Raw genomic sequence first — 16,108 nt, 5'->3', positions numbered from 1 at the left:
CCCTGGAACTCAATTGTGAGCTGGCATGTGGGTGATGGGATTTGAATCTATGGTCTCTTGAAGAGCAACCAGGGCTCCTAAAAGCTGAGCTATCTCTCTAGTCTATGATTGCTTTCTTGGTGGCAGATAGGTGCTACAAAATGTCACATGCAAATAAATGGAAGGAGAGACTGAAGAGATACATCAGTCATTAAGAGCTCTTGCTACTCTTCCAGAGGACCCAGTGCCCATCACTCATATCTGGCAGCCTATAACTGCCTATTCTCCAGTGTCAGAGCATCTGAGACTATGTTTCCCAGGGTCACCTGTACTCACATAGCATACACAGTCACACGCATACACATATGAGGAAACCTGGGAGCAGGTGAGATGGTCTTGACAGGAAAGACATCAGTTGGTGGTATAGTGGCAATTAGTCATCCATGAAAACATAAATACAAGGACACTATACAGAGAAAATTATATTTAAGAATGTATATGTAAATGTGCATACATATATGCATGTAGTAACAATTAGTAAAAAGAGGGGCCCTAAATTTGAAGGGCTGTGTGTCAGGGGGTATGGCAAGATTTAAAGGGAAAAAAGGGAAGAAAAAAACCATTGTAATTATTTTATAATATCACAACTCAAATTAAAAAGAAAAGAGTGTGCCATTGAGTGTGTGGTCCTCTAGGCTCTCTGCTTCTTTTTAAAACCACCGGGATTTAACTTAATCATAATCAGGTCCCCCAAAGCCTTGTCTGTAAACACTAGAATTAGACAAATTTTCCATCTCCCTATCTTTTCCTGTTCTTCTTTTTCCTACTCTCCATTCTCCTCTTCTTCTTTTTCTTCCTTCCCTTCCATTCCTTCCATTCTCATCCTCTTAGTCCTCCTTCTTCTAGATTAAACGTCAATTCCAGAAGTCTTTGGGACATTCACACCATGACACTGGAAGTGGCTGCTTGTCATTTCATGCTCACATGTGCAAATCATTCCAGCAATATCCTGACAAGAGCACAAAATTTATGACACATCTCTCTATTTCCTTTCAAAATTGTCATTAAAGAAACACAATTCTCTTTATAGATTAAAAATTATATCTGGTGCCAGGTATGGTAACCTATTACTTTCATCTTCACATTCTGGAGGCTGAGACTGGGGAGGGTGTCTGTGAGTTCAAAGTCTATATAATGAAAATAAGTTACAAAACTACATCTTTAATTTTTTTTAACATTTAGAAGAAGATTTAAATATTTATTTATTTTGTGTATTTTCCTCTCGTAGTGCATGTGGGTCTTACCCTTTCTCTCTCTCCCTCCCTCCTCCCCCCTGTGTGTGTGTGTGTGTGTGTGTGTGTGTGTGTGTGCATGTGCACAAGCACCCTTGTCATGATGCCTATGTTGGCGGTCAGAGAACAGCTTGTGGGGGTTATTTTCTCCTGCCATCAGTTTCCGAGGCTGGAAATCAGAATTCTCCAGGCTTGGAGACCAGAGTCCTTACCTGCTAAGCTATCTCACCCACACTTATTACGTCATCTTTAAATGAATCAAAATCTGGCAGGGTTTGTGATAAGAAACTGAATGAGAAACTTAAACTGCAGTTTATCATAGAGACACTCTTGAGGCCAGATAGTCATGGGGACACTCCTGATTCTCATAGGCATGGTGACACTTTTTTTTTTAATTTTTAAATTTTTTTTATTAACTTGAGTATTTCTTATATACATTTCGAGTGTTATTCCCTTTCCCTGTTTCCGGGCAAACATCCCCCTCCCCCCCCTTCCTTATGGGTGTTCCCCTCCCAAACCTCCCCCCATTGCCGCCCTCCCCCCCATAGTCTAGTTCACTGGGGATTCAGTCTTAGCAGGACCCAGGGCTTCCCCTTCCATTGGTGCTCTTACTAGGATATTCATTGCTACCTATGGGGTCAGAGTCCAGGGTCAGTCCATGTATAGTCTTTAGGTAGTGGCTTAGTCCCTGGAAGCTCTGGTGGCTTGACATTGTTGTACATATGGGGTCTCCAGCCCCTTCAAGCTCTTCCAGTTCTTTCTCTGATTCCTTCAACGGGGGACCTATTCTCAGTTCAGTGGTTTGCTGCTGGCATTCGCCTCTGTATTTGCTGTATTCTGGCTGTGTCTCTCAGGAGCGATCTACATCCGGCTCCTGTCGGTCTGCACTTCTTTGCTTCATCCATCTTGTCTAATTGGGTGGCTGTATATGTATGGGCCACATGTGGGGCAGGCTCTGAATGGGTGTTCCTTCAGTCTCTGTTTTAATCTTTGCCTCTCCCTTCCCTGCCAAGGGTATTCTTTTTCCTCATTTAAAGAAGGCGTGAAGCATTCACATTTTGATCATCCGTCTTGAGTTTCATTTGTTCTGGGGATCTAGGGTAATTCAAGCATTTGGGCTAATAGCCACTTATCAATGAGTGCATACCATGTATGTCTTTCTGTGATTGGGTTAGCTCACTCAGGATGATATTTTCCAGTTCCAACCATTTGCCTACGAATTTCATAAAGTCGTTTTTGATAGCTGAGTAATATTCCATTGTGTAGATGTACCACATTTTCTGTATCCATTCCTCTGTTGAAGGGCATCTGGGTTCTTTCCAGTTTCTGGCTATTATAAATAAGCCTGCAATGAACATAGTGGAGCACGTGTCTCTTTTATATGTTGAGGCATCTTTTGGTATACCTGGATCCTCAGGCAGTTCAATGTCCAATTTTCTGAGGAACCTCCAGACTGATTTCCAGAATGGTTTTACCAGTCTGCAATCCCACCAACAATGGAGGAGTGTTCCTCTTTCTCCACATCCTCGCCAGCATCTGTTGTCCCCTGAGTTTTTGATCATAGCCATTCTCACTGGTGTGAGGTGAAATCTCAGGGTTGTTTTGATTTGCATTTCCCTTATTTTTTTTTTTATTTTTATTAACTTGAGTATTTCTTATATGCATTTCAAGTGTTATTCCCTTTCCCGGTTTCCGGGCAAAATCCCCCTCCCCCCTCCCCTTCCTTATGGGTGTTCCCCTCCCAACCCTCCCCCCATTGCCGCCCTCCCCCCATAGTCTAGTTCACTGGGGGTTCAGTCTTAGCAGGACCCAGGGCTTCCCCTTCCACTGGTGCTCTTACTAGGATATTCATTGCTACCTATGGGGTCAGAGTCCAGGGTCAGTCCATGTATAGTCTTTAGGTAGTGGCTTAGTCCCTGGAAGCTCTGGTTGCTTGACATTGTTGTACTTTTGGGGTCTCGAGCACCTTCAAGCTCTTCCAGTTCTTTCTCTGATTCCTTCAACGGGGGACCTATTCTCAGTTCAGTGGTTTGCTGCTGGCATTCGCCTCTGTATTTGCTGTATTCTGGCTGTGTCTCTCAGGAGCGATCTACATCCGGCTCCTGTCGGTCTGCACTTCTTTGCTTCATCCATCTTGTCTAATTGGGTGGCTGTATATGTATGGGCCACCTGTGGGGCAGGCTCTGAATGGGTGTTCCTTCAGTCTCTGTTTTAATCTTTGCCTCTCCCTTCCCAGCCAAGGGTATTCTTTTTCCTCAATTAAAGAAGGAGTGAAGCATTCACATTTTGATCATCCGTCTTGAGTTTCGTTTGTTCTAGGGATCTAGGGTAATTCAAGCATTTGGGCTAATAGCCACTTATCAATGAGTGCATACCATGTATGTCTTTCTGTGATTGGGTTAGCTCACTCAGGATGATATTTTCCAGTTCCAACCATTTGCCTACGAATTTCATAGACTCGTTGTTTTTGATAGCTGAGTAATATTCCATTGTGTAGATGTACCACATTTTCTGTATCCATTCCTCTGTTGAAGGGCATCTCGGTTCTTTCCATTTTCTGGCTATTATAAATAAGCCTGCAATGAACATAGTGGAGCACGTGTCTCTTTTATATGTTGAGGCATCTTTTGGGTATATGCCCAAGAGAGGTATAGCTGGATCCTCAGGCAGTTCAATGTCCAATTTTCTGAGGAACCTCCAGACTGATTTCCAGAATGGTTTTACCAGTCTGCAATCCCACCAACAATGGAGGAGTGTTCCTCTTTCTCCACATCCTCGCCAGCATCTGCTGTCACCTGAGTTTTTGATCTTAGCCATTCTCACTGGTGTGAGGTGAAATCGCAGGGTTATTTTGATTTGCATTTCCCTTATGACTAAAGATGTTAAACATTTCTTTAGGTGTTTCTCAGCCATTCGGCATTCCTCAGCTGTGAATTCTTTGTTTAGCTCTGAACACCATTTTTTAATAGGGTTATTTGTTTCAAAGCGGTCTAACTTCTTGAGTTCTTTGAATATTTTGGATATAAGGCCTCTATCTGTTGTAGGATTGGTAAAGATCTTTTCCCAATCTGTTGGTTGCCGTTTTGTCCTAACCACAGTGTCCTTTGCCTTACAGAAGCTTTGCAGTTTTATGAGATCCCATTTGTCGATTCTTGATCTTAGAGCGTAAGCCATTGGTGTTTTGTTCAGGAAATTTTTTCCAGTGCCCATGTGTTCCAGATGCTTCCCTAGTTTTTCTTCTATTAGTTTGAGTGTGTCTGGTTTGATGTGGAGGTCCTTGATCCACTTGGACTTAAGCTTTGTACAGGGTGATAAGCATGGATCGATCTGCATTCTTCTACATGTTGCCCTCCAGTTGAACCAGCACCATTTGCTGAAAATGCTATCTTTTTTCCATTGGATGGTTTTGGCTCCTTTGTCAAAAATCAAGTGACCATAGGTGTGTGGGTTCATTTCTGGGTCTTCAATTCTATTCCATTGGTCTATCTGTCTGTCTCTGTACCAATACCATGCAGTTTTTATCACTACTGCTCTGTAATACTGCTTGAGTTCAGGGATAGTGATTCCTCCTGAAGTCCTTTTATTGTTGAGGATAGCTTTAGCTATCCTGGGTTTTTTGTTATTCCAGATGAATTTGCAAATTGTTCTGTCTAACTCTTTGAAGAATTGGATTGGTATTTTGATGGGGATTGCATTGAATCTGTAGATTGCTTTTGGTAAAATGGCCATTTTTACTATATTAATCCTGCCAATCCATGAGCATGGGAGATCTTTCCATCTTCTGAGGTCTTCTTCAATTTCTTTCCTCAGTGTCTTGAAGTTCTTATTGTACAGATCTTTTACTTGCTTGGTTAAAGTCACACCGAGGTACTTTATATTATTTGGGTCTATTATGAAGGGTGTCGTTTCCCTAATTTCTTTCTCGGCTTGTTTCGCTTCTGTATAGAGGAAGGCAACTGATTTATTTGAGTAAATTTTATACCCAGCCACTTTGCTGAAGTTGTTTGTCAGCTTTAGTAGTTCTCTGGTGGAACTTTTGGGATCACTTAAATATACTATCATGTCATCTGCAAATAGTGATATTTTGACCTCTTCTTTTCCGATCTGTATCCCCTTGATCTCCTTTTGTTGTCTGATTGCTCTGGCTAGAACTTCAAGAACTATATTGAATAAGTAGGGAGAGAGTGGGCAGCCTTGTCTAGTCCCTGATTTTAGTGGGATTGCTTCAAGTTTCTCTCCATTTAGTTTAATGTTAGCAACTGGTTTGCTGTATATGGCTTTTACTATGTTTAGGTATGGGCCTTGAATTCCTATTCTTTCCAGGACTTTTATCATGAAGGGGTGTTGAATTTTGTCAAATGCTTTCTCAGCATCTAATGAAATGATCATGTGGTTCTGTTCTTTCAGTTTGTTATATAATGGATCACGTTGATGGTTTTCCGTATATTAAACCATCCCTGCATGCCTGGGATGAAGCCTACTTGATCATGGTGGATGATTGTTTTGATGTGCTCTTGAATTCGGTTTGCCAGAATTTTGTTGAGTATTTTTGCATCGATATTCATAAGGGAAATTGGTCTGAAGTTCTCTTTCTTTGTTGTGTCTTTGTGTGGTTTAGGTATAAGAGTAATTGTGGCTTCGTAGAAGGAATTCGGTAGTGATCCATCTGTTTCAATTTTGTGGAATAGTTTGGATAATATTGGTATGAGGTCTTCTATGAAGGTTTGATAGAATTCTGCACTAAACCCGTCTGGACCTGGGCTCTTTTTGGTTGGGAGACCTTTAATGACTGCTTCTATTTCCTTAGGAGTTATGGGGTTGTTTAACTGGTTTATCTGTTCCTGATTTAACTTCGATACCTGGTATCTGTCTAGGAAATTGTCCATTTCCTGAAGATTTTCAAGTTTTGTTGAATATAGGTTTTTATAGTAAGATCTGATGATTTTTTGAATTTCCTCTGAATCTGTAGTTATGTCTCCCTTTTCATTTCTGATTTTGTTAATTTGGACGCACTCTCTGTGTCCTCTCCTTAGTCTGGCTAAGGGTTTATCTATCTTGTTGGTTTTCTCAAAGAACCAACTTTTGGTTCTGTTGATTCTTTCTATGGTCCTTTTTGTTTCTACTTGGTTGATTTCAACTCTGAGTTTGATTATTTCCTGCCTTCTACTCCTCCTGGGTGTATTTGCTTCTTTCTGTTCTAGAGCTTTTAGGTGTGCTATCAAGCTGCTGACATATGCTCTTTCCTGTTTCTTTCTGCAGGCACTCAGCTCTATGAGTTTTCCTCTTAGCACAGCTTTCATTGTGTCCCATAAGTTTGGGTATGTTGTACCTTCATTTTCATTAAATTCTAAAAAGTTTTTAATGTCTTTCTTTATTTCTTCCTTGACCAAGTTATCATTGAGTAGAGCATTGTTCAATTTCCACGTATATGTGGGCATTCTTCCCTTATTGTTATTGAAGACCAGTTTTAGGCCGTGGTGGTCCGATAGCACGCATGGGATTATTTCTATCTTTCTGTACCTGTTGAGGCCCGTTTTTTGACCAACTATATGGTCAATTTTGGAGAAAGTACCATGAGGAGCTGAAAAGAAGGTATATCCTTTTGCTTTAGGATAGAATGTTCTATAAATATCCGTTAAGTACATTTGGCTCATGACTTCTCTTAGTCTGTCGACATCACTGTTTAATTTCTGTTTCCATGATCTGTCCATTGATGAGAGTGGGGTGTTAAAATCTCCCACTATTATTGTGTGAGGTGCAATGTGTGTTTTGAGCTTTAGTAAGGTTTCTTTTACGTATGTAGGTGCCCTTGTATTTGGGGCATAGACATTTAGGATTGAGAGTTCATCTTGGTGGATTTTTCCTTTGATGAATATGAAGTGTCCTTCCTTATCTTTTTTATGACTTTTAGTTGAAAATTGATTTTATTTGATATTAGAATGGTTACTCCAGCTTGCTTCTTCTGACCATTTGCTTGGAAAGTTGTTTTCCAGCCGTTCACTCTGAGGTAGTGTCTGTCTTTGTCTCTGAGGTGTGTTTCCTGTAGGCAGCAGAATGCAGGGTCCTCGTTGCGTATCCAGTTTGTTAATCTATGTCTTTTTATTGGGGAGTTGAGGCCATTGATATTGAGAGATATTAAGGAATAGTGATTATTGCTTCCCGTTTTATTCATATTTGGATGTGAGGTTATGTTTGTGTGCTTTCACTATCTTTGTTTTGTTGCCAAAACGATTAGTTTCTTGCTTCTTCTAGGGTATAGCTTGCCTCCTTATGTTGGGCTTTACCATTTATTATCCTTTGTAGTGCTGGATTTGTAGAAAGATATTGTGTAAATTTGGTTTTGTCATGGAATATCTTGGTTTCTCCATCTATGTTAATTGAGAGTTTTGCAGGATACAGTAACCTGGGCTGGCATTTGTGTTCTCTTAAGGTCTGTATGACATCAGTCCAGGATCTTCTGACCTTCATAGTTTCTGGTGAGAAGTCTGGTGTGATTCTGATAGGTCTGCCTTTATATGTTACTTGACCTTTTTCCCTTACTGCTTTTAATATTCTTTTTTTATTTTGTGCGTTTGGTGTTTTGACAATTATGTGACGGGAGGTGTTTCTTTTCTGGTCCAATCTATTTGGAGTTCTGTAGGCTTCTTGTATGTCTATGGGTATCTCTTTTTTTAGGTTAGGGAAGTTTTCTTCTATGATTTTGTTGAAGATATTTACTGGTCCTTTGAGCTGGGAGTCTTCACTCTCTTTTATACCTATTATCCTTAGGTTTGATCTTCTCATTGAGTCCTGGATTTCCTGTATGTTTTGGACCAGTAGCTTTTTCCACTTTACATTATCTTTGACAGTTGAGTCAATGATTTCTATGGAATCTTCTGCTCCTGAGATTCTCTCTTCCATCTCTTGTATTCTGTTGGTGAAGCTTGTATCTACAGCTCCTTGTCTCTTCTTTTGGTTTTCTATATCCAGGGTTGTTTCCATGTGTTCTTTCTTGATTTCTTCTATTTCCATTTTTAATTCCTTCAACTGTTTGATTGTGTTTTCCTGGAATTCTTTCAGGGATTTTTGCGATTCTTTCAGGGATTTTTGCGATTCCTCTCTGTAGGCTTCTACTTGTTTATTAATGTTTTCCTGTGTTTCCCTAAGGGAGTTCTTCACGTCTTTCTTGAAGTCCTCCAGCATCATGATCAAATATGATTTTGAAACTAGATCTTGCTTTTCTGGTGTGTTTGGATATTCCATGTTTGTTTTGGTGGGAGAATTGGGCTCCGATGATGCCATGTAGTCTTGGTTTATGTTGCTTGGGTTCCTGTGCTTGCCTCTCGCCATCAGATTGTCTCTAGTGTTACTTTGTTCTGGTATTTCTGACAGTGGCTTGACTGTCCTATAAGCCTGTGTGTCAGGAGTGCTGTAGACCTGTTTTCCTCTCTTTCAGTCAGTTATGGGGACAGAGTGTTCTGCTTTCGGGCGTGTAGTTTTTCCTCTCTACAAGTCTTCAGCTGTTCCTGTGGGCCTGTGTCTTGAGTTCACCAGGCAGCTTTCTTGCAGCAGAAAAGTTGGTCTTACCTGTGGTCCCAAGGCTCAAGTTGGCTTGCGGGGTGCCTCTCACGGGCTCTTTGCGGAGGCAGCAACCAGGAAGACCTGTGCCGCCCCTTCCGGGAGCTTATGCAGCCTCAGGAGTGCCCACCTGACCAGGCGGTGAGGTCTCTTTCCCACGGGGTCTGGGAGCAGAGAGCTGCTGCGGGCCGGGATCCGCAGGTGTGGGACTTCCGGTAAACACAGGACGTGCCCGGTCCTAGAGGAGTTCTGCCTGTGTGTGTCCCGATTTCACCAGGCAGCTTTCTTGCAACAGACAAGTTGGTCTTACCTGTGGTCCCGAGGCTCAAGTTTGCTCGCGGGGTGCTGCCCACGGGCTCTCTGCGATGGCAGCGCATGGTGACACTTTTAAGATCACATAGTGATGGGGACACTCCCAAGCTCACATAGTTATGTGGACACTCCTGAGTACAAATAGTCATGGGGAAACTCCTCAGATCATATAATCTTTGGGATATTCCCGACTCAGTCATTTACTTTACATTGGTTTGGAATGGCATAAAGATGTGGAAAAATAAACTTGAAACTGTGCCAGCTGTATATAGAAGCATTAATTTCAAAACTATGTAAAACCATTCATACAAATTAAGTTATTCACTGCCATATACATATATCAAGTGTTCTAAGTTAATGATGCTTCATAGACCACTAACATAATTTCATAGGAGGACTATTTTCAACTTAAAATCAGTACTTCAATATTTCTAGGAAAAATTTTTTAAAAATGTTTTTTCTGTTATTTGAGTGTAACTTATGAACTCTCAACTGATTCTTTTCTCTCCAACTATTGCATTGAAGACAGGAAAGGAGTGTTTGTTCAGTCTCTACACTTTTTCATGGGTAGCACCTAGTAGAACAATGAAGGAACTCATAAATCAATGATCTATTTTATCCAATTAAGAAATATAAATTTTTTATAAAGTCGAGTTTCAGACAAGAAAACTTATTATTTTTATTCACCAAAAAGTTGTGAATTTAATTCAAATGAAACTTTAGAAATGTTGTGATTTAAATAGATTTGGCCCTTAAAGAGTAATGTGTATGAATGCTTGGCCACATAGGGAGTGGCACTATTAGGAGGTGTGACCTTATTGGAGGAAATGTGTCACTGTGGAGGGAGGCTTTGGGCATATGCTCCGATCAGTGAAGATGACAGTCTTCTCCTGACTGCCTTGGAATCACGATGTAGAACTCTGTTCCTCCAGAACTAAGTTAGCCTATACAATATTATCCTTCCCACTATGATGATAATGAACTGAATTTCTGGAATTGTAAGGCAGCCCCAAATAGTGTGATTTTATAAGAGCTGCCTTGGACATGGTGTCTCTTCACAGCAATGAAACTCTAACTAAGACAAGGGGCTTGAGGACAGAGAGCAACAGATCTGACTTGAAACCTACGTAGGTTTGACTGTAGAATGTGCCTGGCCTTTGGTTTGAGGAGGCCATTGTGACTAGATGAAGTCTTGAGGGTGTGTGACAGCTCTAACTGCCTCCAACTCTCCCGGGTTTTAAACTAAGTCAAGCTGAGGTTGGAGTTTGGCTAGGGATGTGTTTGTGCATGGGCATGACTGTGTGTACATCCTATTATGCTTCCAGCCACGTTTACCCAGTACAAAAGATGGTTTCATAGTTGTAACCTCCTTTACTTGGCGAAGAGACTGAGTTTGTATCAAGCACACTGGACTGAGTAAGCTCCTGTGTGTTTTATAGGAGAAGCTTCAACAACACTGTGTCTCCAAAGGTGGGGCATAGGGGATGAGTGGGAACAATTCTCTTCCAGTTCACATGACAGATGAGTAAGGAAGAGAAAGCAGCCTATCTGGCCAAGCAAGGGGCTCAGTGTCCTTCCATGGTGGCCTAGCTGGGAAAAACTCTGAGAGATCCTTCACTCACACACAAAATGTAATCCTTGAGTAAAAAGCAAGGTAACTGAACTACATAGACGCTAAACGACTTTGACTTTTGGTGAGTTAGTAAAGAAGTCAATGGGAACAAAAAAGGAACCCAAAAGAGAGGGAAGTAGTGGTGGGAACCATGGACAGTGTTCTTGAAACCCCAGATTTGACTTTAAATCTATCTATCTATCTACCTGCCTATCTATCTATCTATCTATCTATCTATCTATCTATCTATCTATCTATCTATCTACCTATCTATTTGTCTGTCTATCTATCTATGTATCTATCTATGTATCTATCTATGTATCTATCTATGTATCTATCTATCTATCTATCTATCTATCTATCTATCTACCTATCTGTCTGTCTATCTATCTATGTATCTATCTATGTATCTATCTATGTATCTATGTATCTATGTATCTATCTATCTATCTATCTATCTATCTATCTATCTATCTATGTATCTATCTATGTATCTATCTATGTATCTATCTATGTATCTATCTATGTATCTATCATCTATCTATCTATCTATCTATCTATCTATCTATCTATCTATCTATCTATTCCCTATCACCCAACCCCTAATATTTTCTAATATTTCCAAAACAACTGACTTTTCAAAGAACCCTTAAGTTTCCTCTTCAGGAGGCAGAGAATAGGGAGAAAGGGAAGTGCAGCTATTATCACTCAAAAGCTGTTCTCCTATCCAGTGACCAACTTTCTCCAAGTAGGCCCCATCTCCTAAAGGTTTCCACAACCTCCCCAAACAATGCCACGAGTTGGGGACCACTAGGTCTTCAAACATGTGCCAGAGGAAGGCATTTCAATACTAACTTTATAACACCAAAATTAACTCTGTGAGCCTCCTGGAGCTAATGGCAACTTCTTTGACATGTTGCAAGATAAGAAAAAGTGGTTCAGATGAAGCTATACTGTCAAGGGTGTTTTAAGAAAGGACACTTTGCTATAGACTGATTTAGCCTATTTTCTGAGATAAAAAGTGTGAGAAGTAGAGTTCTCTTCTTTATGAGGCCCAGGTCTTTAACAATGCTAATAAGAGCTGTAAACCCCTCCCAAATTCAATCTGCAAGTAATTTAAAACTTGTACACAGTATGTAATCATTAACTGTTCCTACAGGCAAGGCACCACTCTTAGTGCTGGATGGCTCTGCAGTTTTGTGAGAGAGGAGATAGTATAGACATAATGGTGTGACAATATACTAGGGGAAGGCTGGTGTAGAAGCATGCCTTTGTCCCTTACTTGGCGGGAAATAGGTTGATGTGTAACATACAAAACATTTGGTGTAGAGATGACCAAGTTCCTCCTCATTCTTGAGTAGTTTCTGGCTTTGATGAGGCCTACACTGGATTCTGAAGGGGGGTTAGAGCAACGCTCAGCTATCAACTTCCCTTGCCTACTTTTGGTAGACATTGCCAATCCACCCAGATCCTCTTGACCGCAGAGGATACATAGGGCTTCGATAATCTTGCCCAACAATGCTCTGGCAATGCACCAGGAAGCTGGATTCATCATGCAGGACTTCTGTTTTCCTTGGATTACACAATTAAAACAGAAGCTCAAGGGGCTTAGGATGTGAAACTACCTGGGTGGCAGTTTATTTGTGTGTCATCCAACCATTCTCACCCTAGGTTGTAGTATAGTCCAGCTGGAAACTTTGGAAACAGAGCCTGAGTCTATTAGCTCAGAGCCCTTTCCACTGGGCTGAGCTGTCTATTTAAGCGATCATACCTAAAGACTGTTAGGGGCAGAATGTGTGGAGGCAGAAGGATGGGCAGCCATTACCCTGGACTTGGTCCCAAGCTGCTCTGGATGGATTCTGAGGGTCAGTATTAAGTGGTTATTGTAGTTTTCATCTGCACTGTCCTCTATAGCCTAATGATCTGAGTACTTGGTGTTTACCTTGTTGTACTAGTTTGAAGGCTATGGAGTCTTTGGGAGGTAGAGCATGGCTATCAGGAGTTAAGTTACCAGGAGAGGCTCTTTGAAGATTATACCCAAACTTAATTCTAGCCACAAGCTCTCCTTTCTGATTGTGAGGAGCCTCCTCCATACACTGCTACCACCATGGGGTCCTCCATGCCAGGGTGTCTGTCAGGAATTTTATCACATCAATGACAAACGTAACTACTACATAAACACATATATCTAAAGGCATGATCTTCTTTTCCAGCTATGCAATAGTCTATTGAAGATTTAAACTTATTTTTAAGTGACCTGAAGATAAAATGGGTAAAGCAGTGTTTTGAAATTGCTTTAATAATGCAATGGGTTAAATGTTGCCAAACTTACCTCACCAGACCTTTGCCACTTTATAGTGAATACTTTTAAGAAGCCATTTTCCAGCTTTACTGTGAAATGCGCAGCTTGTTACTGTCAGCTATAGTCATGCTCACATATAATAGCTTCCAGAATGTCCTCCTCCTGTCTAATGCTTAGCACCCATTGCTCACATGCTTTCACCACCTCTTCCTTCCACTCTTCCTAGCTGTCTACTGCAATTTTACTCCCAACTTTTATGTGACCTACATAGCATACTCTGAACACAAGTACAATCATGTGGCATTTGTCTTTCTGTGTCTGCCTAGTTCTCTTAAAATGATCTTGGTTTCTATCTACTTTGTTGTAGACAATATAATTTTAACTTTTATGGCTGAATAGTACTCCCCCGTATTTTTTTTTATTATGTCTTTTTATCCATTCATGTGTTGACACTTAATATGATTCTTTTTTGCTCTTTTGGTTAGTGCTTCAATGACAAGAGTGGGGTTATCTTTTCAACATATATTGATTTCCTCTCTCTCTCTGTCTGTCTCTCTCTCTCTCACACACACACACACATGAGAGAGAGAGAGAGAGAGAGAGAGAGAGAGAGAGAGAGAGAGAGAGAGACAGGCAGAGACAGAGAGACAGAGACAGAGAGAGGAATGTAGTGGGATTACTGGGTGCAAGATAGCTTTAATTTTTATGGGACTGTTACATACTTTCCTACAATGACTATATAATCATTCCTTACTCCTTATCTCCCTTGTTCCTCTATCATTTCTTAATTATTCAGAACTGTAGGAGAGACTGTTGTGGTATGTTAGAATTCCCTAAGTAAGAGAATACGAACTATAGAAAACACAAGGCATTGAGGTTATCACTCCACTCTACCAGAAAGCAGGATTTAGTTGAGTTGTACAGATTCCTGGGCCTACATGTGTTTTCTAGGAGATATCTGAGCAGAATACTATTATTTAGGGCATCTCCCACTGATGACTCCTTTTTCTGGGCAAAGGTGACATCAATACAGTCCTAAGAGAGTTCAGTTGTATACCGCATTCTCCTTTATAAAAAGTGCCCATCTGTCTCAAAATAGCTACTTATCACAGACTCAAGAGGAAGACTCATTTTCATCAGAGATGGAAATAAAAGCCACACATTTATATTGGCAAAATTCCAAACTTATTTTGCTCATTAGTTTAATGAACAGATTCAATTATTCTTTAAGAATTCTAGGTGAATTAACTTTTTAAAGTTTCATTTTGTCTTTGTTCTTAGAGAAGGCTACTAAAATACATACTCCTGTATGCTCTAGTCTCTGAAATGAGTGTATTAGTTCCTTTTTTTTTTTGCACTCATAAAACACCATAGCCAAAAGTAGGGTGCATTGAAATTACATTTCCACTCAGGAGCCAGAGGCAGAGAAGATGATGGAAGTGAGAAGAGACCACAAACTCTCATAGCCTGAACCCAGAATTTCTTCCAGCTTCAGGCTTTCCACATCTTAAAAGTTCTATAACCTTCCCTAACGGTGCCATCATCTAGGTCCTACACACTTAAACACCTAAGCATAAAGGGATATTTCTCATTCAGACCATAACAATAAGTATAGGCAGACATGGGAAAGCTAGAAAATTATGCATATATTTTTGCTTTTCTTTTTACATTTTGGCTTTCTGACTCCTCTTTAGAGCTGGGATGGAAAGCCCAACTAACTGAAATACTGTGAAAAAACCTTAATAAGCAATGATACATTTAAAAAATCTTCAGACATTTTGATGTGTGGAAGGATATATTATTTTCTTTAGAGTAAATACATTTCTATTCAAATGCACTTGGAGATCTTAATTAAAAATATTTTATTTTGGCCACTTTCTGAGTGCCAGGGTACGGAGAGCCGTCGGGAGCCTGTGGACCTGTTGGAGCTTCAGGAGTTGAGCTTGAGTTTTTGAATCCAGGGTCTGGAAATGCATTGTGATTCCTGTTCATTGGACTGTAAGGTTCATGAAGGTAATCTTGGAAACCATAGGAACAAGACTGAATCAGGCAAGTTTTTGGTTAATATGGACCACTCCAAAGTGTCTGGGTTGCTAGGCATCCTCTTGGGTTGAATTCAAGATGCTGTTGTTGTGGTCTTGAGCTAAATGTAAGAACAACATGTGGCTGTGTAAGAGTGGAACTGTCAAATGGTGAAAAATGAAGTTAAAATCCTGGCTTGCCTCCCTCATGGGGTCGTTGCCCTCCTAAAGAGGAAGGGGTAGGAAGAGCCTTCCCCTTCGGCCCAGATCTTCAAAAGCTTCCTTTGAAGCCCGCACAGGTCATTTTCTAGAGATAGGAGAGGAGAAAGGTCTGTGTCTCCTGAGAGAAGTTACAAGCCTTCTTGATCCTTCTCTAGGTCTCGTAGCTGATCTGGGTCAAATAAAAGGAAATGGAAGATCAGTTTGCAAAAGAAGTGGTACACAGGAAGTGACTTAATTTGACAGCAGTGTGTACAGGAAATTAGTTTTGTTTGCGACTTTATATGTTTGGTGCATTTTAAAGTTGTTTTATGTTGCCTGTAATTTTAAATGCATTTGCCTGGACCTAGGCCCTCATTTCTGGCTGAGCTCTGAGATCAGCTGCCACTGCCGGACCCACTCCCTATCGGGTTAGCTCTGCCAAAGGCCAGCTACTGTCTTTCCGGAAGTGCGATTATGGTCCCAACCCCTCTCAGTTTCAGTGCCATTAACTATCCAGCTTCTCTCTATTTTTGCCCTCCTTTTCTCCACAGAAGAAAAATATCCAGACAGCTATATTAATTTAGAACTTGTCGGATAGCACAATTGCTGGTTGCAGAATTTCCTGCCCTTACCTTATCAGCTCGTCTATATCAGCCAGATCTACTTGGTTAACTCCTGGTAGAGAAGGCTGCAGGTTCTAGTTTCCCCAAGATTGTACAGGATTGCTGCTTTCTACTCATGCCAAAGCCTGGCTGAGAAAGCCTTTTCCCTTTTCTCCCGTCTCTTTTTCCTCTTGCAACCTGGAAGTCTCATCTTTACCCTTTGCCAAGAA

At 40.8% G+C, this 16,108-nt stretch overlaps 1 pseudogene; it reads left to right on the top strand.

Annotated features, from left to right (window-relative positions):
* The first annotated feature begins 15,024 nt into the window (after positions 1-15,024).
* Srsf3-ps3 (serine and arginine rich splicing factor 3, pseudogene 3) lies at positions 15,025-15,537 on the top strand (annotated as a pseudogene).
* Positions 15,538-16,108: the final 571 nt, after the last annotated feature.

Source organism: Rattus norvegicus, chromosome 5 (assembly GCF_036323735.1).
Source record: "Rattus norvegicus strain BN/NHsdMcwi chromosome 5, GRCr8, whole genome shotgun sequence".
Lineage (NCBI taxonomy): Eukaryota > Metazoa > Chordata > Mammalia > Rodentia > Muridae > Rattus > Rattus norvegicus.
This window is presented reverse-complemented; position numbering and strand designations above follow the sequence as displayed.